The following is an 8,663-nucleotide window of genomic DNA, read 5'->3' as shown; positions in this document are numbered from 1 at the left end:
TGTGTAGCCTTCACATGCCCCAATAGATTATAAGACAAAATAGGCCAAAGAGATTTAGAAACGCCAATCATTCAAAGGATTAAGAAGAGGTAGAAGCATCCACCTCAATGGGAATCAAACTAGTTGAATTCTCTAGAGTAGGTCCCTTTCCATGCATGAGAGCAACCTCCACATGCGCCAAAAAATTGTCCATGCCTTTGAGTTGCAGTTGGCACTCATCTAGCATCAACAATATTTCATCCTTCACGTCATTTATTTCTAAAAGGACATTCCCCAAGAGTGATTTTAGCTACCAATAAAGATATTTAGTCTATAATTATTGGTTTGAAACTCCCCCTTGAATGGCATGTATTGGGAACCCAATTTGCAGCTATAATAGTAACCTTTGAGTCTGAGAGATAATATTTCTTTGCAATTATATCCTCATCTACCTCTCGCAACTCCTATTACATGTCTGATGGAGTTTGTTAGTGAAAAATTCAATCTAAAGACTAGGCTTGAGCTTGGGCTTGTGAGCCACCAGGGGAGCCTCTCCCACTACCTACATGTTGATAGCAAGCTCACTATCTCGTTATCTTTGTATCCTACTAAAACAAGACCAAAATTGAATGGGCATGAAAATTTGAACATAAGAACATTTTCTACGGGAGAGGAAACCAACAAGAAAAACCCAAAGCCTAACCTGGGCAATGAACATTGAGCACCCTATGAACTCTGAAAAAAATCATGCAAACAAGGAAATAGCCACAATGTAATCTCAACACAACCCAAAACCAAAAATAAATAATAAGAAATGCTAATTGCAAGGGAGGGTTTAGGTCAGGAGGGCCAACCCTTGTTCCCAAAAAATCAATGAGGAAGGCTTGATTCAACCAACCAATCCATAGTTAAATAGAAGATAATATTCTCTTAATCGACTTAGTGAAATTATGGAGTAAAAATTTTCTAGGAAGGACGGGGTTTTAATCATAACATAGAAAATACAAAGTACAACTAGTGCCATCACGAATTGAAGCCTATGTATGTCATGAACTTGTGCATTTAATGGAAACAAACCTAGCAGATTTATAACCACATGCAACTATTGAAGAACTTGGATTAAACAACATTAACACTTATACAAACAGCAACACTCATCCATCCCATGTCGTATCCATATTATGAGTTGTGGTGGGAACATCTCCCTTAGTAACTACTTGAGGTGACTATAGACATTCCCACTTCACCCATCTCCCATCCCTAGTTACCCCATCTAGAATTGAAGAGTAAAATCTAATCAAAGCTTGAAAGTCCTCCTTCAATGGAGAGTTTAGAGTGTCATCCAAAACCACATCTTAGTGAAAATTTGAGTTGGTGCAACCTTTATTTATTAGTCAATTTGCTACCTTGTTCCATTTTTTGTGCACATGGGAAATAAATGCAATGAAATTTGTAGGAGAAGGGATACTATTATGCATAAGAAATTCTCTAGTTAGCATCTTTGAGAAACCTTCTCAAGATTCATTTCATGAAAAAAAATCTTGATTAACATTATCACCAATTATGAATCTCCTTCTATCACCAACTTCAAAATATTTATATTTATGGCTTGTTGAATTCCAACCTCAAGTGCATACAATTTTGTAGTATTGTTTTTATTGTGACCCATTTCTCCAACATAGATGAGAACTGCCTAACCTTGAGTATTGCAAAAAGCACCCCCATAACCCATAATGCCTGGGTTCCCCTTGGAAACTCCATCGAAATTAAGCCTGATAAAGCCATCTCGGGGAAATACCAACAGTTATGAGATATGGGAGGAGGATAGTTGGATTGATTTAGAAGCAACAAAGTACATAGAGTGATCTATAGTTGGCGAAGAATGGTCTAATCAGCTGGAGAGGATTTCTAATCCTCCAAAGACGAGGAGAAAAAAAGAACAATTTTCTAACTCCTTGGAGAATTTTATTCCAAGTAGTCCATGGATGAACTTAGATTATAGAAAATTCAATGATTGTATTCTTTCTAGATGTGTGAGAGAAGGAAACCATAGAGGAGGACCCAATCTCTATTTATAATTCGATTGTGGAAAGTAGTAGATCTCCATTTGGCATGGTTCCCCAAACATTATTTGATATCTATTTTGATTGTCTAAATAGAAGTAATGCTTGAGTCCATAGATGCTTAGAGAAGGAGAAAGAATTAAAGATATGTTATGCATCTTTAGAGCTAGAGTAGTATAGATTATAGAAAGAGGGCCCATCGGAACCTATGGAGAATTTTGTCCCAATTCCACAGTTTTCTTCTAGTTAATAGATTGAGAAAGTGTGTTAGTTTTGACCATAAGTATTGGGTCCATATTTTATTCCAGATTCTTGTGAAGGAAATAGGGAATATTTTAAGGATGGAAATTTATCTTAAAGTTTAGAAACCTCAACGAATCTTACTAGTCCCTAATATGCAAACTATAAAATATTTGGAAATATCTTTGTAACAATATTGATTTTATATATAGTATCTATAAAATTTAAGTCATCTTTAATGTAAAATAATTTTATACTACAAAATTTGGGCGAATCAATTTTAGAAAAAATGGAAATTGGTGAATAGTTCTTTTGGAAAAAGCATGGAAAAATAGTCCACTTGCACATATTAGCCCCTCAAATTTTCCATGGAAGGAAATACTGCAATGAGAGAATATGCCTCTTGAACCAGAATTATGTTTAGGTCGGTATCCCCATCAAAGCTTATCCTAGTCTTATAAAATGGAAACTTTTCTATGATACATAGATGTTGAGAAGTAAGATTGATTAACATGGTTTGGAATAGGAGGTTAGTCCTCTCTATTCTTCCATTTCACCATAGGGAATTTGGGGTCAAGTTGCACCAATATTCCAACACAATCTAATGAACTTGAGAGATCTTCAAGGTCTTGAGATCCTGCAAAGTGTCTTACTCATTTAATTTTGGAAATTGGTGCTCCCAAAATAAGTACATTTCCTATTTCTAACCTCCCAAAAATGGTGTTTTTGGATGATGTGCTTTCTATGACTCGCCAAATTCCAATTGTATGAACTTTGAATTGAATGTTGGGATCTTAACCACTATTGGAGAGAGGATTTTTTAATATACTTCTATTCCATATTTGGCACCATAGTTAATTTCCTTCTTGAATCCATATCCACCAAATATTGGCTCCTAGGAGTTCACAGAGATTTTCTATATCACGTAGTCCTAATCCTCCCCTCATCTTGGTAGATAGAGCTTATCCTAGGCTACCAAGGACCATTTTTTCAAGAGACTCACCTCCCTATAGAAAATAACATTTGAATCCTCTAATGGATCTAATAATACCCATGGGAATCATTATGCTAAAGAAGAGATAGATAGGGAAGGCATGTAACACAAATTTTAAGAGAACTAGATAGCCTACAATGTTAAGAGAACATAAGGTCTACAATCCAACTTGCTAATCAAGTTTTGCATGAAGTCTATCCAATATCTAGATTTTAATAAGTTATCAACCATGGGGGAACCGATATGTTTCATTAGCAAAGAGCAATGTTGAAAAACTAGTAGGCATAAGATATGACCTTGCACTACTAGGTGAATGTTAAAGAAGAGAGACTGAGAATTATTCAAATTGATAGAGGGCCTAGAGGCATCCATGAAATCATCTAGCACCTGATTGAAGGCTCGAGCTTCCTTAATCATGCGGGAATGAATGATCATGGTGAAATAGGAGATCCTCCTTAAAGAGGGGAAGACACTTTATTTTTTATCACTACAACAACCTTAAGTTCTTTGCCAAGCCCTTCCATGGAAAAATAAAAAGAAATGAGGAAATGGTATCTCCCTTCCCGATTCCTCAAGAAAGATTAAAAGTAATGGAGCGGGAACCATTGATAAGGATGGAGAAAAAAGACTAGGAAATAAGAAATCCAACCCAATTAGACGAAAGCTTCAAGAAACTAAAAGGCAACAAAAATTAATAAAGATAGGACCAACTTAATTTATCAAAATATTTGGATTAATATAATTTGATAATCATATATTCCATTTTAGAATTTTTCAAAGAATGAATTACCTCATGTTCCACTATGATGCCATCCAAACTTTGACACCCTTCTAGCTAACCTATCTGCTCAATCTAGATAATAAAGAGAAGGGGAGGCTTAAGGCGGTTAGCTATGAATTTTGGGATGAGCTTATAAATGACATTACACAATACTATGGGATGAAATTTTCTTGATTCATTCACTTGGTCATATTTAGGAACTAGAGTTAAGAAGGTAACATTGACGACAAGAAGCACCATTTCATACCTTCTTGATTCATCTATTATCTCTTGAATTTCCTACTTCAGGAAATACCAACAACCATAGAAGAAATCCATTGTAAGGAAATCTAACCCTACGAATATTTTTTTTGGGCATGTTCATTTTTCTTCGTCCACCGGTAATAAATAGATTTCCCATATTAATGTGTCATTCTATTTGATCAATGGATGAATGCATATGATGATTTTTTGAATGGTTGTTATTTATTGGGATGTGGATATGACAATGGAGAGCTACAATAGGAGGCCAACTCAACTTCCATATCCTAGTGATATGTGATTTTCCTTTCCTCATTATCCTTAAGTGAGGAGACCTAGCCATGGAGATGATGCTTCACCATTGATTTATGGAAGAACTTAGGGTTTATTTCATGCTCCTACAACCAATTTATCACAAACTTCCATCTCTAGAGTATCGCTTCTTAACCCCTATGTTCATCAAGTCAAGTGAGTAGATCAAATTCTATGCTAGCCAATTATTTAATGCATCCATCTATAACTAACCTATATTGTAGTTTCCATATTTGATTGTATAGATTATTCTTAGCTTGAAAAATGTTACCAAAATCCTCCTAATTCCATTTCTTGGTTCTAGACTTGGTAAAGTTTAACTTCCTTTCGAACAAACAATGGTTATCTATATAACCTATCTTCTTACACTAACATAATTGTAGTTTATATATATTAAAAAATATTATTCATATTAGCATGTCAATAATTATCATTACATAGTAGTTAATTGATTTATTTTATAACATTTAAAGATGTGTGGTGTGTATTATATGATTAGGTGTGTGTGTGTGTGTTTTCTATTGTTATAAATTTTGGAGGTTTTTCAGGCAAAATTCGAGGGTTTGTTGGAATTACAAGTTTAAATTGTGAACGTTTCACAATATGAGTGCCCAAGATTTTTCAGGGTGTTGAATCCATATATGAAGTCAAAACCACATTTTAAGAAGAAAAAAAAGATCAAGATCTGACCAGAAATTGTTTCACCAACCCAAAAATCTAAAACTTGTAATAGTTAGATAACGCAAATATATATATATATATATATATATATATATATATATATATATATATATATATATATATATATATATAATTGATTATGTATTAAATAATTTGTGATAACGATGATAATGACAAATTTTGTATTTATGATAGCAGATGTAATGATTATTTTTAATGACAACATAGACTTAATTGAAGGAGGGATGTTCTTTTATTACAAACCTATTTTAAAGTGAAAAGTTATATGATCCCTCTCAGGGCTTAGTAGATCAAGATCTATATAAATATAACATCAAACTAAGATGAATCTAGGCTATTTGTTAGTCACACATGAATGTGAACAATCATGAATGATAGAACAATGAATTTCATTTCTTATTAACATAGATGTATATTTCTAATACACTGGTGTGATCGTTGGATTCATATTCCAACGTCTCTTGGAATCTCTTTGATTGTTGAACTCCCACACCTTAATCCTTGGCGAATTAGGTATTCAACATTTCCCTCCTTACTCTGAAGGAGTATGTATGAGTAGAAGAAGAGAGTTATAATACAAAATGCGCAAAAATGAATGGCAACACTAGGTTGAATGTGCTCTTTGAAATGTTGGCATATGGTGGTGGTTTAAGGATGACCACCAACATTGGAACGCTTAGTGCAGTTCCCGGAACTCTTCCAAATCTGGCAAGAAGTTGAAGTCTTCTACTAGAGGAAGTGTTCCTAATGCTTTGAAGATGGATACCTTCAATCTAGAAGAAGGGAGGTCTACAACCTACGGTAGTTTAAGGATGACCACCAACTCTGCAATTTCTGGAACTCTTCCAAAACTAGCAAGAAGATGAAGTCTTCTTCTAGAGGAAGTGTCTCCAATTCTTTGAAGAGGGAGAATCTCAACTTGAAAATGGAGGTATCAAACCCGCATAGATGGTTTAAGGCTAACCACCAATCGAAGGCATGCTCAGGGGCATCTTTGTCTCCGACTAAAACTTTGAATCTGATATGGAAATTTTTGGCTCGGGCTCTCTTGATGTGGCTTTGAAGCTTGTATATGACCGTGACTTCCTCCCTGTCAGATACAAGGTGAGAAGATAGAGAAAAATCAACTGCAAGATAATACTCTAGAACATGTTCTAACATATGGTTGAAATGTCTTCTTAGTTGTTGAAGCCTATTGCCAAGAAGTGATCCATCCAAGGTGAATCTTTGTTCTTGTAGGAGGCTTGTTTTTTAGGCATATGTGTGAAGAATGAGTACGCTGACCACAATGAATGCATGGATGAAGATCAAAACAATGGTCTTTCATATGGCCAACTCAGTCACAATGTTGGAATTTAACAAATTTTGGCTACGAATGTCGAGGAGCATACTCTGGAATAAGTGAAGGTGAACCGCCATGAAGAAACCCAACACTTTGAAATTGAATGTGCTTGGAATAGTCTGGAATATGAAAGGATGCCTCTTTATCATATCCAAGACTTGTTCTGTGCTTTTTGTTGACAATCTCTTCCCAAGGTCTAATGATTGGTTTGGGAAGTGCAAATTGAATTTCCACAACTGTATTCAAATCTGCTTCTGAAATGAGCACTTGATCTGAATCAAATTCAATATTATAGATTTGATGACTTGTTGGTTGTTGATGGGTTTCTATCTCAATGTTCTAAATAAAAACAGGTTTAGAATGTTGTCATTTTTGTAACTCATCTTGCTGAAGTTGAGACTTGAGTTCCAAAAATTCAATGTTTTCTTGTGCATTATATAGACAAATTCGAATATCAACAAGAGAGGCTTTGTTGATTTTTACCATGCCATCAACAGTGGAATGAATTAGGGTATTGAGCAAGTCTATGCATAACTAATTCTAACCATTTTTCAGCGACTAAAACTTAGCAAAGCAACCTTATAGCAGGGTTTCAATTAATGAATAGAACGATACCAATCAACATATAAACTAAAATGTATGTAACTTCAGGGTGTTCAAAACTTGCACAGACTTCAACACTCCAAACAACTAGCGTTCGAATCGATTCAATGTTCAACGCATATAGAAGAATCATTGTTCAAATCTCATACTAGAAATTAGGCATGGAGATAGTGTTCTAACCAATATAGAACAATGTTCTAGCAAGTGCTCAACATAAAGAATTGCACAGACTCAACACTTAACAAGTCGGCTTCACAAAGTTTAATGCATATAAATGCATATGACATATGACATACCAGTTTTTAAATAAGGCACATGATTTCAATCTTTAACGCATTTAAATAGCCTAAGCTACAGTGTCAAATCCACTTCGAAGTCGACACCAAATACGTTTTTCTTGTGGAAAAATATGGAAAATATGGACGATGGCGTGGCTTCTCTGATATTTCCCTCGCTAGCCTTGAAATGAAATGCTTACCTGCAAGTCATAATCCCAAAGCATATACAAATGTTGAGGAGGAGGAGAAATATCGGAGAAGGCCAAGGTCCAATGTCTTGAATGGCATGCCCACCATACCGTCTACAAGTCGGAGGAGGCCATGGTAGAGTGCAGTGGGCAAGTCTCTTGGATGGCAGTAGAATTGATAGGCAGAGAAAGGCCACAAAGATAGTGGCAGGAAACACAGTGTTGGCTTTGATACATTGTTAGTCACACATTAATGTATGTGAACAGTGATCAATGATAGAACAATGAATTGCAATTCTTATTAACATAGATGTATATTTATAATACATTGGTGTGACCATTGGATTCATATTCCAACCTCTCTTGGACTCCCTTTGACCGTTCAGCTCCCACACCTTAACCCTTGGTGGCTTAGGTGTCCAAGACTAGTTTAATTTCCCCCTTAAATACTTTATACTCCACTTGAATATCAAAATATCGTAGGTTCTTAATACCATGAGTCACTTTTATTTTTTTATTATTTAATTTTCATAGGGTTGATTTTTTATTTTTTTCACCCGGTTAAAATGTTTACATTACATTAAGATACACATATCTAGCACCTCTCAGCTCAACAAAAAATGACTAATTCTATAAAAAAAAAAAAACAAAAAAAAAAAAATATTTTTTGTTTTATTTTAAAATAAAAATATTATATTCAAAATCTAGAGCCCAAAAGCTAACAATGCTAAATTAATTTATTTACCGTAGTTATTGGCTTATTTTATTTAACTTTAATTCTATTTTTATATTTATGTAATTTGATCAAGTCAAAATGTTAAACAGCTAGGATAAGATAAGACATTACAACATCTCTACGAAATTGGGATGGAAACTGTCTCTCAACCCAATTATGAACAATCATTCTTTAAGTGCAAATATTAAAAAAGAAACACTAAACA

The sequence above is a fragment of the Pinus tabuliformis genome, chromosome 4_1 (genome assembly GCF_031772625.1).
Source record: "Pinus tabuliformis cultivar Carrire ecotype Pingquan chromosome 4_1, CPIR1, whole genome shotgun sequence".
In the NCBI taxonomy this organism is placed as follows: Eukaryota; Viridiplantae; Streptophyta; class Pinopsida; order Pinales; family Pinaceae; genus Pinus; species Pinus tabuliformis.
The sequence above is the reverse complement of the archived record's forward strand: the minus strand, read 5'-3'. Positions refer to the sequence as shown.